This window comes from Aulonocara sp. 'chitande type north' Nkhata Bay, linkage group LG13, assembly GCF_057382095.1.
Source record: "Aulonocara sp. 'chitande type north' Nkhata Bay isolate Kocher_YH1m ecotype deep benthic linkage group LG13, A_spYH_male_GT1.1, whole genome shotgun sequence".
NCBI classification, from domain to species: Eukaryota; Metazoa; Chordata; class Actinopteri; order Cichliformes; family Cichlidae; genus Aulonocara; species Aulonocara sp. 'chitande type north' Nkhata Bay.
The window spans coordinates 25,065,262-25,084,313 of record NC_141356.1 but is presented as its reverse complement, the minus strand read 5'-3'; the positions used below and the strand labels follow the sequence as shown (position 1 = coordinate 25,084,313).

The window sequence follows — 19,052 nt, the reverse complement described above, 5'->3', positions numbered from 1 at the left end:
AATTTTGTTTGTGCCAAATTTGATATTATATAAGTTACATACAATGGATTAAAATCATTATATATATATAATTTATTGAAACACAATGCATGAATTTACAAACCTACACAAAGAAGCATATAATAGTTGGTTCCAACATTCTCATTCAGTCTTCTGATTTGTTATTGTTAATCAGCTTGATTTGTTTGATCAGAAGTTTTTTTTACTATTGGAGACTTTTTTCATTTGTTTGTGTGGTTCTGTCTCAGGGTTATGTAAGCTCAAAGTGGTGTGGGATAAACACGTGGGTGGGTTTTAGAAACTGCTTTTCAGAATAAAAGCATCTGTAAGTAAACACGCACAATGGCTAAATTAATAATAATCTGATAATACAAATGCATTTTTTATTTCATTTCTCTGAAATAAAATTTCCCCATCTCAATTTGTAAAGGGCTACACCAAGAGAAAAAAACTGTTCCTTAAACAGCTAATGCCGTTTAGCCCTTAAAAGTCTGAACCATGAAATTATTGCCAAGAAATTCAATTTCTTTTTACCTTCTTTTTACCCCAGAAACAAAAGTCTAATCTGGATTTTTATCAGACAACACCTGCTCCATGAATCGTCCACATACTATTCACTGCAGCCTAGGGGTTGCAGTAGCCACAATACTATCTGAACTGGGACATCAGCATACATCTGCCTTTGATTACGATATAAAAGATTTACCCATTTATTGCTGAGCAGAAAAGATTCTGACAATGAAACCAACGCATCTGAACAACCTGAAACCCAGCACTGAATTTAATCAGGTCCCTAGAAATACACAAAGAAATACAAGTTTGTAGATCATAGATCGGATGTTAGACAGTTGTTAAGACAGGCATGCGTACAGCGATTTCTTCATTTACTAATAGGTTACTTGGGTACCTCATTCACTGTACTTATAGCAACAAGAGGACAGCTGCTGTTACAGCATTTTTTTCCAATAAGCTACCTAGAGCTGGGTGAAAAAATGCAAATATACGGATGTTAGGCACTATTAGGAGAAAGCATAGCATATATTTACATTGCTATGCAGATGACACCCAGCTTTATCTATTTCCAATTTCCTACTTTTAAATTCACATAAAACTGAGGTTATCATACTCGGTCCTAAAAATCCTAAAAATTTTAGATGGCGTCTGACCAGATACCTAATCTAGGTGGCCTTGCCTTGACCTCCAGTAACGCTGTGAGGAGTGTGAGGTTTCTTCCTGTTAAAAGAGAGTTTTTCCTTCCCACAGTCGCCAATTGCTTGCTCATAGGGGGCCGTCTGATTTCTCAGTATTATTGTAGGGTCTTTATCTTAGAATATAAGGCTTTGAGGTGACTATTTTTGTGTTTTGCTGCTATATAAATATAACTGAACTGAATCTAACAATTAAAAGATGATTGTTTTAAACCTTTGATGTACATTGAATTTTAAATAAACTGGTTTTAAATACTTCGCTGCCTATAAATACAATGTGTTACAAAAATTAGGACGCTACTTCTGCACATGTTATTATTAATTTGTGATGATGTATAATGTATAATTTTATTATGTGTCTGTCTGTCTCAATTTTTATATGTTTTTTGTACACAGGTCGCTACTGAAAACTAGATCTCAATCTTAATAAGACTGCATATTCAAATAAAACATTTGCACTTGAATATAAAGTTGCTGACAAAGCAACAATGTGTTTTCTAACATAGCTTCTAGCATAACTAAGTTAGCAAAAGGTATGTGAGCTCACTAGATATGACTTCTCCAAGTTTACCATCACAGTCATCAGCCACTCAACTAGCACTCATCTAAACCTGCTCTGCACCCATGTGGGTCACAGTGCTATTCTTAAAAAGGTTTCATATTCTACAAGCTCTTTATTTCAGCTATTCGGATATACCCTCACCATTCACTACACTATAAAAAGGGGTTTACTCACAATAGCACATCCTGGTGTTTCGAGGTCTAAATAGGCCCTAGGAGGCATTTGTGTTGTCATAGGGTCTTTTGCCTCGCTTACTCACCTTCAAGTGTGAAGTGTGAGGAAAGCAGCAAAGACAGCAGAGGACGGAGGAAAGTGAAACATGTGGTATGTGGAAAGGAGCCATAACCATGTTGATACACAACCAAGTGCTCGGCTATAATCAAATCCACGGCTATTTTAAAGGATCATAACCCCACATCGACCAGGAACAGTTTAAAAAAATCTATATCAGCAGTGCAGTCTATATAAGGTGGACAGCAATGCATTTAAAATGACTAGATGCTGAATATTTTCAAGTGTGAGATGGTGACACTGCTCTTAAGGGGTTTCAGGGTTTAACCGCCAAAATTGTCATAAATGCGTTTGTTACCGTCATATCCAGGGAAAAATTTGAGAGGAGAGCCACTCCAACTGTTTTAAAATATAACCACAAGTCCATTTCGAGACCCGTGGAGGCGCCAGAATAGTTCATTCTTGGAAATGGCCTCTGCTTTGGCAGAGTAACTGTGTGAGCACTGTGTGTGTGTGTGTCTATCCGTGTGTGTTTTTGTAGACTTCTGCACTGTACGTGTGTGTTCCTACTGGAAGAGAGCGAAGCACAGAAGACACACGAAAGCTGCTTTTTATAATATAATCTTAAAACAGAACAAGTACCTTGATTTAACATTTTCTCACATTTTCTTGAGAAGTCCCGTAACACTACAAGGTATTTTGCTTATGTTTAGTCTGTTCTATGACAAGCTGACATATCACACAGGGAAAAAGGTAAATCAAGACAGCTGCACCAAATATAAAACATCCCACAGCTTGCAGTCATGTAGATAACTGCTGAGACTTTTCCAGAAAGCAAAAGCTGAGGTGTTTTGGATTTTGAAATGTCATCACTGCCCACCAAGAAATTCTTGACACATTTGAACATGAACAATATACTAGATTGTAAAATGATTGTGTTTTCAATTCTACTTACATTTGTCTCTTTAAAATAATAAAAAACTAAAACAATGAAATACAGGCAGCAATAAAAATATGGCATCATAAAAAACATCCCCACAGGAGAGCATCTTTCACAGGACGAACTAGATTAGCTTTTTGTTTTGTTTTTTAAATTACCTGCAGACATTCATGTTTTTCAGCCTTTGAACAACATATTTTTGTGAGTGGCTTAACTTAGCAGAAGGATCCTAAAACATAATTTAGTTGCAGAGGCAATTAAGCCCTCAGTAACTGTATTGTGAAACCAAATTGGCAAAGTCGGAAACATGATATTCTGATCTGTTGATACAGATCGTAACAAATCTCGGCTTAGTCATCTCTAATAATGTTATTGCTTGCAAATTACATTCAATGACCTGCAATTTGTGATTGCTTTGATAAAGCGGAGGAGGAGGTTATGTTGTGGTAAGCAGTTCAATGGTAAAATCTCCCACACAACATGAAATTTTACTCTAAACTTCACGCTTCCTTTAGTCGCTACAGCGACTTAAGGCATAATATAGCATGTTTGTGGATACTTGTGCATATGCATGTCCAAACTGTTCTCCTTAGGAGCAGACCCATGTCATTCGTGTTCAAGACAGCTGCAGAGGCATATCATGATGCCAGCGTGCTCTCTGCCAAAACCCCATTCCCAGATTCCTAGATTTCCACAACTAATCGGCCAAAGGATCTCAGTGACATGTTGCTGGATGACTAATGAATACCCCTGATAGCCAAGCATGTGGGTGTTTTGAGTTATACGAGTAACACGCTGTTGTTTTAAAGCTGATGGTTTTGACAGGGTGCTTTTTCTCTTTCTTCATGCTTAGTTCATAGAAAACACAAGAACAAGCCAACTGGGCTTTGGGATCTGTCCGCTTCAAGCCAATGGTGCAGGATCATCAACACATCTGCTTGACATGCAAGACTCCTCATTTCACACACATAATATAACTTTACCCTACTCCTAAACTTACATATGCCATATTTACTAGGCGTTAAGGGCTTTTGATAAGTGAGGCCACAGGTGTGAATTTCCTCTTTACCCTCTGCTAGCCTTGGACGTAGCCACAGCCCCGCAACACTCAACAAGCTGTGCAGCTGCACAGCAGCGTTATATTACCAGTCTGTGAATGACAAGAGCAGGTTGGGTCGCACACTGGTGCATACAGAGGTGCACAAAATATTGTCATCTGCTTGCAGGAGGAGGTTCTTGCTACTGCTGTCTGTGCATATGCTGCATGTGTCACCTGCATTTGCTGTACGTAGCAGGATTTGTTTGCATGTCCCTCTGCAGACTGTATTTTTGAGAGTCACTCTGCCGGATATACCGTACACGTGTGTTGCTAATCTCAGCGTCACTTGGTGGCAATGCTATATTGGACCTATGGCCCTATATGGTTTCTAAATGCTCTGACTATGAAAGGCTCTTTCCAATATAACTTCTCAAAACTAAAATATCTTGACTGTTTTTTGTTTGTGTGCTTTGTTCACAGAGGCACAGCTTTTTAATGTCTGCTATGAAACAGAAAAAAATCCATCTGACACCACACATCCCTGATAAGCCTTATCTGTTTAGCAGGGAGTCTGCACTCGCTCCCAGTCTTTCGCTTTGCTAACCTGACTGAGCGTGTGTTAAAGAAGAGACAGAGACACAAGGCCTTTTCGGAGCCTTTGCTGTGACTGGAAGGAAGATCAGGGGTCACCCTGTAAAAACATTCCCATAGCGCACCTCCCCCAGCCCTCATCCCTGCCAGAAACGTCTCAGCACACTACAGGGTAGCACATACTGATAGCGAGAGGCGAGAGAGACAGTTTCCAAATGAAATGTGGATTATTTTTTAAAGTAAAGACCTTGGATCTATAAGTAAACAAGGGGTAAAAAGTAAGTAAATCGAGCAGAAACATAGTTCTTCATACCCTAGAAACCCGTGTCCTCTTTTATATCTGTTTTGACTACTTTCATATTTCGAGCAGCCTGATTAGTTGACCCATATTACCTGCTCATATGTGAGGATTCATATTTGTTTCTCATGCTATTTGAGGTCCATCAGTGCACTAAATAATCATTATTAAAAAAAAAATACAGCTTCTAATTTTTTGTGATGATGATTTTTCACCTGGTTTCTTACTTTAATAAACAACATACAACAACTTATATCTTTATTATATTCAGTAACACATACTGAAGGGATGTGAAGCTTTTATTGTGTTTTTAAAAAAATATAAATTAAAAAGCATTAAACCACCATGTTATATTTTATGCTTAATTTATTACAGATCTCTGATATTATAACTGACTTAATGTTATTTAGAGGTCATGCTTTGTGAAGCTATAACCCCTCTATGTCTTCACGTGACTTTATATTCTTATTTTAATCTTTTTGATTCGTTTTACCTTGTGCAAAACATTTTTTAAAACTTACTAATGATGCACACGCACACATGCATGCACACACACACACACACCACTATGGCTTCCCATTATTGAGCGCAACTCTAGTTTAATCTGCAAACACTGTCCTGATCCCTGGCAAGGCTGCAGCTTCTGGATAGCCTCCCAAACTTCATGACACAGAGAGCAAAAAACAGTCAGAAAATGAAAACCACAGAAGAGGCCCCTAAGTGTTGACATATAGACAAACAGACTATATAGGACTCGTTGTGTGTGGTTTGTTGTTGTACTCCTTTTTTCTTCTCTGTAAGATTCAAGGCTCTCTCCAAACATACTTGAGTCTGACGCACTACTCTGATGAAGTGAGGGCCCTGCTGGGCGAACAATACAGGCCTGCCTTCCTGACCTCTCCGTCTAGCATATCCTACAGACACACAATGACTGCCTTAATTACCAGCCTCCATTCCCACCGCTAGGGTTTTCCCCAATAGCTCCCATTCAGAACCACGGTCTCTCCCTAAGGTGCCCATTCAAGTGTGATACAAAGCTAGCAGTGTCAGTCCCTGATCTCTTGACACCAAACTCAGTCCAGTGTGCCAGCACTTGCAGCCTCACAGCGTCTCTGTCCGTCCATCTGCTTGTCCGTCCCCTCCTTCAGCCTAGTCTTAGAAAAAAAAAAATTGTTGTTTCTTTTTTTTCCATATGAATCGTCTCAATTAGGAGCAATTAGTTAAAACAAATGCCAAAGTCAGTATGACGTGGATATTTTATTGAGGTAGGTTTTAATGGCTTTCTCAGCTCACTAACGAGATAAAGCAGAGAGAGATAAGACCACGGTTAAATAGCTTGTTGGTGCATCATTTAAATTACCTGTACAATGTGGGTTTCACATCTGTCTTTGAGCCTGTAAATTAATCCAAATGAACCTAATCACACAATTTTAACATCAAAATAGCTATTAAGCATCACTGTAAGTGACTCGCACACACTACATGGTGTATTAACCAATGAGAAGAGTCTATGACAATTTCTACAGGGAAGAGCACAAGGCTGCATCTTGAAATGCTTTCCTTTGTTTAACCAACAAGTCAAACCCCAAAGATAAACAAAGTATATTACCAATATTGTAAAAAACAGGAAATAAAAGAAAATAGCAAAACTAGCATTTTCAAGCACAGAAGAACAAAATCGACTTTTTTATGTTGTTATGGATTATTGAGTATAAATTGATGTTGGATAAATCTGTGTTACTACAACTCCTAAGAATATGAGTAGTATGAGCTAACAGAGCTTTTGGCCCTTGTCTGCTAACAGGACTGTCATGGTCTGTGGAATGCGTGATGCTCGGGTAGCCACACCCCCGGGCTGGGCCATCACTAGCACACCTGCTCTCCATCCCGGTGATTACACGGAGATCCACTTAATCCGGCGCTGACGGATGCTCCATGCCAGTCCGTAGTCATCCCCACAGTGGTAACCAGACTTCCACGAAAAGTGTGCATTCTCTTCTGCTTGGAACTTTGTTTAACCTGCCTACTTCTGTCCAGATTTCTACTCGGCGTCTGCTACCTGCCTGTCCTCCGGCTCAACTGGATCTCGCGGCGCTCACCTGGCCCACTCGCCATTCCACGGACTTCCTGCCCCCACGGACTGCCACACTTCCCTCCCGAGCTCCCACGGTTCCGTTCTATCGTAAGCCCCTACTCTAACTCAGTCCTGATATGTTCTCCCCGCTTCCTGGCTCCCTAGTAATCATCTCCCCTTTCTATTGCAGCCCCCCGCCGTCCCGATCCCGGCTTCCTCGTGTCATTGTTTCCCCGGATTTTTAGTTTCTGTTTTGCTCTCTACTTTCCCCGGGTCGCCTTTCGTTGTTTTAATAAAGTGTCTTTTTGTTAGCTCGGAGTCTGCGCCTGGATCCTTTCGTGCCCGCGCACCACGGCGCATGACAGTACGGACTGGCCAAGATGGATCCAGCAGACCCGATACGTTCAGCTATTAATAAGCAGGGTGCCATGCTCGGCCGACACGATCAGTTACTTTCTTCGCTTCAGGATCAGTATCAGGAGCTGAGCGAGAAACAGGGAGAGATGTGCGCTAAACAGCCCGACTCGGCGTACCGCTGTGTGACGTCTCCGCCGCCGGAACCCTTCCACGGCGAATTGGACCAGTGTGGGGGGTTCCTTTTTCAGTGTACTCTTTTCTTCAGTCGCTCGCCACTCGCCTTCCCCACTGACGCGGCCAAGATTTCCCACTTCGTGGGACTACTGAGGGGAAGGGCGTTGGCGTGGGCTGAAGCCTATTTATCTGCTAACCCGATACAGCGCTGCGACTTCGATGACTTCCTCGACGAGTTTAAAGCAACCTTCTCTCCGTCAGTTTCCGAGGATGATGCCGCTCAAAAGCTACTGGTGCTCCGCCAGGGTCGGCGTAGCGTTGCGGAGTATTTAGTGGAGTTTCGCACCGTGGCAGCCGCTGTTGGCTGGCCCGATTCGGCCCTAAGGGGAATTTTTTTACGCTCCCTGAACGATCAGATGAAGGATCAGCTCGCGTTTCACGAGGCGGCTAAAACGTTCGAGGATTTGGTGTCACTCGCCCGTAGGATCGATAAGCGTCTACGGGAGAGGGAGGCCGAACGGCGGTCCAAGCCACCGAAACCCGTGTTGCACCCAGACTTTCGCGTGTCACTGCCCCTGTCCCCTTTTAGCTCTCCAGCGGCGTGCGCTCGCTCACAGTCTCCTCCTCCGCCGGAGCCGATGCAGATCGGGCGCTCTCGGCTCTCGCCGGAGGAGAGGGAACGCCGTTTTCGGGCCGGGGACTGCTTATACTGTGGGAAGCCGGGACACCGCATCGCCAGCTGCCCGGTTCGCCCAAACGGACCAGCTCACCGGTAGGTTCGGGGATACGGGTGGGCTGCACATTGAATACTATTAGACCCCGATTGATTGTGTCCGTTGCCATAATAACCAATAAAAAGACTGTCACATGCAGCGCATTAGTGGATTCTGGGGCGGAGCAGAATCTCATGGATGAAAGACTGGCTAAAGAGCTGGAAATTCCACTCACTCTGTTGGAACCTCCCCTCCCTGCGTCAGCGCTGAATAAACAAGTGTTTGCTTACATCACTCATCAGACCGCGCCCGTGACATTAGTCACTTCCGGGAACCACAACGAATCGCTTTCGTTCTTTACCTTCCCGTCTCCCGACACCCCGCTCGTGTTAGGCTACCCGTGGCTGCAAAGACATAATCCCCACATCGATTGGGCAGGAAGCAAGATCGCCAGTTGGAGTTTGTTCTGCCTTGCGAATTGCCTGAGATCAGCAGTTCTCGCTCCACCCACTAACCCGACCCCACCTGTTACACAAGCACCTGACCTCTCCTCCATCCCACCCGAATACCACGACTTACAGGAAGTGTTTAACAAAGACAAGGCTTGCTCTCTGCCACCACACCGCCCCTATGACTGCGCCATCGACCTGCTACCTGGTGCCCCGCTGCCCTCCGGCCGGTTGTACAACCTGTCTCGCCCCGAGAGGGAGTCTATGGAAAACTACATCCGAGAATCACTCGCGGCCGGTATCATTCGACCCTCTTCTTCCCCAGTCGATGCGGGCTTCTTCTTCGTGGGGAAAAAGGACGGTTCGCTGCGGCCGTGCATTGACTACCGGGGCTTAAATGACATCACCGTAAAGAACAAGTACCCTCTTCCGTTGATTAACTCTGTTTTTGGCTCTCTCCAGGAAGCCACCGTTTTCACAAAACTGGACCTGCGAAACGCATACCATCTGGTCCGAATAAGGGAGGGGGACGAGTGGAAAACCGCTTTTAACACGCCACTGGGCCACTTCGAGTATTTGGTTATGCCATTCAGCTTAACTAACGCCCCTGCGGTTTTTCAGACGCTAGTGAATGATGTGCTCCGAGACTTCCTGAACGTGTTTGTTTTTGTATACTTGGATGACATCCTCGTTTTTTCCAGGACCATGGAGGAGCATCACGTTCACGTCCGGAGCGTCCTGCAACGGTTACTGGAAAACAGACTGTTTGTCAAAGCAGAAAAATGCGAGTTTCACGCCTCATCGGTTTCCTTTTTGGGCTATGTCTTAGCAGGAGGACAGGTGAAGACGGACCCAGCTAAGATCAAGGCGGTTCTGGAGTGGCCAGTCCCGGATTCGCGGAAGAAGCTCCAATGCTTTCTCGGGTTCGCGAACTTCTACCGACGTTTCTACAGCCACGTCGCCGCGCCTCTCACTCGCCTCACTTCTCCTAAGGTACCTTTCACCTGGCCCCTGGAGGCCCACACAGCGTTCACCAAATTGAAGGCATTGTTCACTACGGCGCCCATTCTGCTCCACCCCGACACCACCAAACAATTCATCGTCGAGGTGGACGCGTCCGACACCGGAGTCGGGGCTGTTCTCTCTCAGCGGTCTGGACCTCAAGGTAAGCTCCAGCCGTGCGCCTACTTCTCTCGCCGGCTCACCCCTACTGAAAGAAATTATGACGTAGGCGATAAGGAGCTCTTGGCCATAAAACTCGCCTTGGAGGAGTGGCGCCACTGGCTGGAGGGAGCCGAGCAGCCTTTTCTCATATGGACGGACCATAAGAATCTAATTTATCTTAGGACTGCTAAAAGGTTAAACTCTCGCCAAGCCCGCTGGTCCCTGTTTTTTACACACTTTAACTTCACTCTCTCGTATCGCCCAGGTTCACGGAATGCCAAGCCAGATGCGCTCTCCCGCCAGTACTCCCCAGACACGGAGACATCGTCACCAACCACCATTCTCCCCCCAACCTGTGTGGTGGGCGCCCTCTCCTGGGATGTTGAGGAGGTTATCCGCCAGGCCCTCCCGGGAGACCCTGACCCGGGTACCGGACCCCCCGGACGGCGTTTTGTCCCCGCTGCTGCCCGCGGAGCGGTAATCCATTGGGTCCACACTGCACGTTTTTCGTGTCACCCTGGCGTGAGCAGAACCATTGGTCTTCTCAAACGGCATTTCTGGTGGAAGACTTTACGACAAGATGCGAGGGAGTACGTGGCTGCCTGCACTGTCTGCGCCCGCAACAAATTGTCCACTAAGCACCCAGCGGGCCTGCTCCATCCGCTCAGCACGCCTCACCGGCCTTGGTCTCATATCTCATTAGATTTCATTACCGGTCTTCCTTGTTCCTCGGGAAAGAGCGTCATCCTCACCATCATCGACCGGTTCTCTAAAGCCGCCCACTTCGTCCCGCTACCGAAACTACCCTCCGCCCCTGACACAGCCCTAGCCCTAATTGAAAACGTGTTCCGGCTCCATGGTATTCCCCTTGACATCGTCTCAGACCGAGGCCCACAGTTCACTTCACAAGTGTGGAGGACCTTTTGTTCCATTTTGGGCGCGAGAGTTAGTTTAAGCTCGGGTTTCCATCCGCAATCTAACGGCCAGACCGAGCGGCTTAACCAGGAGCTAGAGGCTGCGCTACGGTGCATGGCGTCCCAAAACCCCACTTCCTGGGTCACCTTTCTGCCCTGGGTTGAATATGCACATAACTCACTTACCTCGTCTGCCACAGGTTTGTCCCCGTTCGAGGCATCCCTCGGTTATCAGCCTCCTCTTTTCCCTGAAGACGAACTCGGTCTCGCAGTCCCCTCCGCTCGGCACCATCTCCGGCGCTGCCAGCGGGTCTGGCTCAGGGCCCGCCAAGCTCTCCTGCGGACGAAGGAACAGCACACACGCCATGCCAACCGCCGTCGCACCCCCGCCCCCGACTATCAGCCGGGGCAGAAGGTCTGGCTGGCCGCCAAAAACATTCCGCTGCGTGTGTCCTCCCGGAAGCTGGCCCCCCGCTTCATTGGCCCGTATGAAGTTGATGCGGTTGTTAACCCGGCGGCAGTTCGGCTCAAGCTCCCTACTTCCTGGCGCATACATCCCACGTTCCACGTTTCCCAGGTCAAACCCGTCCGCCGCAGCCCATTGTGCCCTCCGTCCGAGCCCCCTCCTCCCGCCCGGCTTGTCGCCGGTCACCCGGCCTATGCGGTCCGGCGCATCGTGGCTGAGCGCCGGCGTGGGCGTGGGTGGCAGTTCCTGGTGGACTGGGTGGGGTACGGTCCCGAGGACCGCCTCTGGGTTCCGCGTTCCTTCATTCTGGACCCGTCCCTCATCGCTGATTTCCGCGCTTCTCTCCGCAGGCCGCAGTCCGGTCGGTCGCCTGGGGGCGACCCTTGAGGGGGGGGCACTGTCATGGTCTGTGGAATGCGTGATGCTCGGGTAGCCACACCCCCGGGCTGGGCCATCACTAGCACACCTGCTCTCCATCCCGGTGATTACACGGAGATCCACTTAATCCGGCGCTGACGGATGCTCCACGCCAGTCCGTAGTCATCCCCACAGTGGTAACCAGACTTCCACGAAAAGTGTGCATTCTCTTCTGCTTGGAACTTTGTTTAACCTGCCTACTTCTGTCCAGATTTCTACTCGGCGTCTGCTACCTGCCTGTCCTCCGGCTCAACTGGATCTCGCGGCGCTCACCTGGCCCACTCGCCATTCCACGGACTTCCTGCCCCCACGGACTGCCACACTTCCCTCCCGAGCTCCCACGGTTCCGTTCTATCGTAAGCCCCTACTCTAACTCAGTCCTGATATGTTCTCCCCGCTTCCTGGCTCCCTAGTAATCATCTCCCCTTTCTATTGCAGCCCCCCGCCGTCCCGATCCCGGCTTCCTCGTGTCATTGTTTCCCCGGATTTTTAGTTTCTGTTTTGCTCTCTACTTTCCCCGGGTCGCCTTTCGTTGTTTTAATAAAGTGTCTTTTTGTTAGCTCGGAGTCTGCGCCTGGATCCTTTCATGCCCGCGCACCACGGCGCATGACAAGGACATCATGCTGTAGTGAAAATGTGACCTTTGACCCTCTGATTCCTCCTTTCTCTCTGAGTGAAAAGTGAACCATCCTGTTCCCGAGTTCCCGAGGCCTCATTATGGGGCTGAAAAACCGTAACACTGTCTTGACTACTGTCATAGCCACCATGTATATATTTTGCAATATATTCAGTACCATCTGTTAAATAGTAGAGAGGTAAAACTGCACATTTTACAAAGGATTTTTCACTCTAGTACAATAACATAACAGATACTGAAACTTGGTTCCAAAATGAGTGCTGACCTGGTTTCCCTCATGCTGCAAAAACACAATTACATAAAGCAGTGTGATGAGCAAGAGCTCCGAACACATTATTGTTTATTTTCTTTTATTATCTGAAGCCTCCATTTTACAGTGCTGGCTCAGCAACGTGATGGAAAAAGTGTTACATAAGAAACTATCCAAAAATAAGCTAATGGAGCCCTCTAACATCACTTAGACTGTGTAGCCTTCATCTGAGCATGAAAAGGAGGACTAATCAAATGACACAACGTGCATAATCTCTTCCCAGCGAGAAAGCTGAGGGACTTTACGGCAGCTTAGCTTCACCTAAAAGCGAGCAGATGGTGCACCGTGTCTTCGTCCATATTTCAGCATTTAATCTGCAAACAGCTGTGAGTTTATCTATCTGCGGCAAATGTAACAGCATGCTGGAGTCCCAGAGATCGGGTTTTAAGTGTCACAGTTACCAAAACAGGAAGTGGTGTGATTGTTGACTCAGCAAAAACTGAGAGGAACAATGGGATTTCTGGACAGAACGCAAACCAGCTGGCAGGAAACTACACTTTTATCATTCTTTTAACTTTGATTTCCGTTTAGAGGAAGTGCCCTCGCTCCCCTTTCACTGGTCCGCTGTCTCTCGGCTCTTATGCCCTTCTCAAGCTTTCAGACTATGCCCTCTCTGTGCCAGACAAACACAATAGTGCTGAATGGCATGACAGTGACACATCCAAACTGCCTCCCTGCCCCAGCAAAATAAGTGCAGCCGTGTCAGAACCTGCCCCTGGGGCATCGTGGGGGTAAAATGTGAAACTCTTTCTCATGACAAATGTTGAATAAATCAATAAACTGGTATTTCATTAAAAATATATATATATTTCAACTCAGGAAAGAGTGGGTTAAACATAGATTAGAAAAGCAAAAAGACAGATGTAGGTTCTTTCTCCTCCCAGGAACATTAGCCTCCAGGGAGACTGCAAACTTCTCCAGCTACATTAAGCTCACATAATCTGCTGGACTAGTGAATAATCAGCACTGGGCTGAATAGCAAGGAAGGATAGAAAGCTAGTTTAGACAATTTCGCAGCATGTTTCCAACACAAGAGTTGCAAAATGTTTTGCCAAAGGTTTAAGACGGCACTGTTAATATGAGATACAAGTCGCACATGACACCAGAATTTAGACTGTGCTTGAATTTCTTACTGCTGACTGAAAAAGTTGAATTTTAATAGGAAGCTGGAGTGCAGAGCCCTTTAAATATGTGGGACACTTTATATTGGTGGCTTCAACAGTCTGTTGAAGTGACAGCATCCTATTATTCTGACACTTTTATGTTAATATTCATACCCACAGCTCTGACAGAAAAAGCCACACTATGTGCACAAGATTTGCCAAACATGCAAAGGACTTGTTGCAGTTTTGGCAGTATTATTTCTAGCGAAGTGCAGCCACACTTTTGAGCCTTTTAGGTCTCGCCACCATTGGGCTGTTTTACACTAGCAGCTGTTTTTTTCTGGATCTTATTTAAGGCAGCCCACACCTTTGTGCTTGTTCCAACCACAGGAACTCCCGCTGCAATACGTCTTTCAGGATGTATCCAGGGGACTGTCCCCTGAAAAAATGCTAACTGGTTAAAAGTGAATCTTTGAAAGACCAAATGAAGTTGTGACTGTGATCAGAGGACTGCTTTCTATTCAACCCTTGTAAAATTTGCCACATAGAGGAATAAAATAAACAGGAGCGAGCAACAGCCCCATTCACTCCATCTATTGTTGTTTCTGGTGACACAGACCCAAAATTATTCATCTGTGTAGTTTTGATGCACTTGGAATTTAAATTACATTAAAATCTCTTACAAAATTAAATTATCAGCTCATAAAATCTATAAGGGAAATAGAAAGGGTAAATGGGCTAATTATAGTGGCTATAATATGTCTGAGAGAGTCTTAGGGATGATCAGATTTTTGGGATTGCAAGGCAGAAGTGTTGATTAAACTATCATAACCAGCAGAATGTAATGAAGTCTCTTGTTTTAGCACTGCAGAGTTGCACAAACAAGGCTAAACTGTTAGAACTGACACACCAATAACACCACCACTGAAACGTGAAAGCCCCGCCTCTCGTAAACCCCCCAAAAAAACTAGCATCCTTGTTAAATGGTTAAATTAATTTTGGCTAAAAGTGCTAAAAGCACTGAATATCGTCTTTTTGAAGTCTCGGATAAATAAATATTGCCCCCAAAAAGATCAGACGTTAGATCCTCGTGCTCAGATTAACTGGAAGAGATAACACATGCTGGAAAGGTGAAACTCGGCTAAAGACCTGAATCAGATTCGATTAAGGCTTTAATATGAGTTACACTCTGCAGGAAATTGGGTGTTCCCACGCTGAGCTAAAATACTTGTTTTTCCTAAAGTGAAGCAAACACACAAGCAACACTCTGTGCAGTGATGTAACGCTGGTAAATTACAAATTTGCAGTGTGTTTTTGACAAATCACAGACACACACATACAACAACAAACTGAAACATTAAAAACATTGCACAATTCTCTCAGCGTGACTGCCAAACAAATCCGAAAAGGATCGCCGCTCTGTCAGAGGCAAGCACCGGAAAATTTAAAAGCAAATATGTTTTGTCAAAACCACTGATGTTTGTTATGGTAGACAAAGCAGGCTGCAGTAATGACAAGTCATTATGTTTACTACCACGGCTGACGGGAAAGCACACACTCTGGAAAGTCACACGTTGCTCTTTTGCCTCTCCTCCGAGGACGCCCTTAGTTCAAAGGTCAACTCTCGTCTCCACTTTTACGGGAGATCGTGGAGACCATTTGTTACAAAGTACAAACTCCTGCTGAAACTCACGCCACGTGAGGCGTAAATGCCATCGCAGTGATTTGCATTAGATATACGCAAGTGGAGATGCCTGCCGACTGACTGGCAGCCATAGACGTGAGAGGGAAAGTTAGTGCCTGTGCTTTTAGAGTGAAGCATCCTCTGCAAAAGCCTTTGGTAAATTAAATGGCTTGATTCTATCTTCTGTCATACTCTGCTGGAAATATTTAAAATACATAGACATTGCACTAACACAGTCCAAATGGGAACAAAAAAGCTTGATAAAGAGGGATCTGTATAGGGATCACTGTGCTCTTGCAGACAAACCTGTACAACATCTTTGGCTATATCATCATCAGCAATTTAAGCAATGAAAATTCAAAGGCTTATGTAAGTTGGTTTGATGCTACAGCTGCATAAAAGCTCTCGTTTAAAACAAAAGACTATACCGCTCACATCTGTTTGTTAGATATAAAGCAACATCTGCTGAGCACAAAGTGTGAAAACAAGAGCAAACCGCTAGCCTGTTTTACTCCACAAAAGCTGACTAATTAACGTGTTAATGCATATTTAATGCATATATAAATATATGTATCAGAATGCATATTTTGAGAGTGGACACCACTGAAGAAGAAGCTACCATAGGAGCAGGAAAAGCTTTAGGTTCTGAGTGTTGAGACAGATAGAGGAGCCAGAAACCACCAGCCATGCAGTCAGTAGACAACCAAGTTTACCACTTGACCCACAGCTGCCTCTTTGCATTTAACTCATAAAAAGAAAAAAATAAATAAAAAGCATCTTTCCTGAAAAATAATGAATGTTGCTTAAAAAGACCAAATGTTCTCAATCAGCTGATTGTGATTTTTTTAAGCTGTCAAACAATGCCTCCAAAAAGTTCAGCAGTTTTGGTTAACCTCATATGAGAGATGAGAAACCACATTTTTGTGGCATTCTCCCAGTAAAAGACAACAACAACAACAATCTGGCATTTCTCAGAAGCATAAGAGCGTGCAGTGCTAACTGAAGATCCTGGACAAGGGGGTTGCATAATGTTCAGGAATGAGGGATTGTAAGTCGAGAGTCCAGCGTAGCTCAAAGACACGCATAAAACATACAACAGCAAGATCCACCCCCGCCCACCCATAAACCTGCATTACAGCAAAGAAACTTTCCATGAGTTCATCTTTCTACCTCTGGTAAACCTGTCAGTCACTGCATCACTCTGATCACTCAAATCAGAGGTGGGGCCAGCTGTTGAGAGGATTAGTCCTCTAAACAAAACCAAATCATGAGTGCAAGTGGAAGACATCTTGGAGCGGGGCCAGAGCGTGGCAGCGAGAGGCATTCTGCTCATAACTAGGGGAGCGACGTCATTTTCCCGAATAAAAGCCAGTTTACATAACACCTCTGTCCCCATGACAGGCAGCACTGGGCAGCTGCTGCCAGACCTGTGGCTTTCACTCAGCTACAAGTTTCCTGAAAAATAAATCTCTCAGCACAACCACAAACCTTGCCTGTGTTTCCAATATTAACATGTAAAAACTTTTTTTTTAAAAAGGGGGGGGTCTTCAATTTCAATTAATGTATTAGCACTTTGGCCTACCTCTATATACTCAAAAAGCAAAACAATAAAGAAAAGCTAGAGAAAGCATCATAAATAAAGGAGAAACTTACTTGACCCTTTGACAGTCTTTGCGCAAAGCACCTCAATAAAAGGCGGTGAGGGGAAGTAGACGAGGAAGCTTTTACATACTGTGCTGGACTAGGATGACAAACTTTGCAGGACCCGGTGAAGCAAGAGCTTCTGTTTTCATTGGCAAAGCCTCTCTGAACAGGACAAACTCTTTCTTAGTACGAACACACGACTGCACAATGTAAAACAGAGTACTGATCATTTAGAATGAGGAGTTCTTGTTTAGAGAATGACACCAGACTTGGCGAGCAAGCACTCTTAGGAAGAGCTCTTCTCGCTTGTGCGTCACATATATTATTCGAATCTTCAGCTGGTTAAATAAGGAAGAACTATCCTTGGCTTAGGCATGCAGTGACAGGTGAGAGGGCAATAGTGTAAATGATGCAGCACAAATGGAAGGTAAGCTTATGGAGGAGAAGCCCAGGAGAGACCTAAATAACTGAGATGGTAGGTGTTGAGGCTGTTTGGAGACTTTGCTGCTTTCTGAGTTACTGCTGGCAGTTTAACGAACAGCTGAAATACAAACCAGAAGTAGGGTGAGGGTGTTTCTGACATACACAATGGAAAGATTCATTTCACTGCTCCCTGCTGTCAAAGGGGTTTTATTTAATAAAGGAACAGTTTAGCCTTTTTTCATCTTGAAACGGTAAAGTGAAACTTAATATACAGCAGATATGGTTTTAGTACTAAAGACACTAAATTGTGAGTCGTTTAATGTGCACCTGTGCCAGCGCCGAGTATCACTTCATCATTGCTCACATCCACATGTACAGTATTAGTTGAAGGAAGATGGAAGGTAAAACGTTACATGTTGCATGATATAGTACAAAACCAAATTCCAGGAAGAGTTGTGAGCAGATGATCTAATTCCCACACACTGCAGTTTGGGGCTGCCCAGGAGATATTTCATCACTACAGTGGTCTTATACAGACCTCGTGAGACCAGTCATCATATGTCATAAAGCGAGTCAAAGCATTTTAATCTCACATCTGCTCCTCATTACACTTTCATGCAAAAGAAACTTAGGGCTGGGGTTCGGCTGTTGCACCTCACCCAGGGAAAGGGAGAGGAGACAAACGGGGGAGGCAACTGAAAGACGAGGGAGTGTAAGGTCCAACTAAAAACTCAGAAACTCCACAGTTCCAAGGGAAGGTGCTTTTGTGTTCTCCCTATGAAATTAGCTCACTTGGCACTCCATGACTTTGCCTTTACAAGCTGCTACACAACAACATAATGACAGATCAGACCGTAGCAGTTTCACAGTCTAGTCCTAGAAAATACACTTTAATTTTGCTACAGCAGCTACAAACGAAGCTTTTCCTTTCACACATTATGTTCCGCTATAGTTCACAGAGAGACAGACAGGCAGGATAAATATATAAATACTTTTCTTTTCCAAATCAAGCTACGGTTTAGGGGTGTTGACAACAGCTGGAGCCCCATTTGTCACACACTGGTGGTACCCAGTAACCTCGATACTAGACCTCAAGGTGGATTTGTCATGGTGCCTCGCCAAAAAAAAAAAAGGATAAAAAGCTGCATCATAACAGGCTGATTCAGTGGGAAACAGAGACAGGAAAGCTCCCACTGAAATTTCCCACTTAAACTGTGGCTGTAATAGCGACAGTTTAAGTGGATGTACAACTGTGGATATAAAAACTGTGGCTACATGTCAGAAAATGGCACTTACACTACTTACTTATACACAGTCAACATGATGATCTGATTCAAACCCTTCACCTTTGACTTGGGAGTTTAAAAATATGGCCGTGACATAACATGTGCTTATAACGTGTAGTCTTTTTGTTGTGCAGTGTTTTGCCAGTCAAGACAAACACACACATACACACACACATGACTACAGAAGACAGAGGCCAGTCTGTTTAACAAGTAGGTCAGACCAGATCCAAAAAGAGAGGAAGAAAGAAAAAGAGTGAGGGAGAGAGTGACTGACTGCAGCAAGCTTAGATTTTAGTGTCATTATTGGTTTGTATGAACCAAATAAAAAGTCATTGAAGAAGTCTAATGTCAAGATTAAGCAAATGAGA

At 44.9% G+C, this 19,052-nt stretch overlaps 1 protein-coding gene across 1 annotated transcript in view; it reads right to left on the bottom strand.

The window, feature by feature from the left end:
• zcchc24 (zinc finger, CCHC domain containing 24) overlaps positions 1 to 19,052 on the bottom strand; it is a 51,390-nt gene that overhangs the window by 28,576 nt on the left and 3,762 nt on the right. The window lies entirely within an intron of this gene.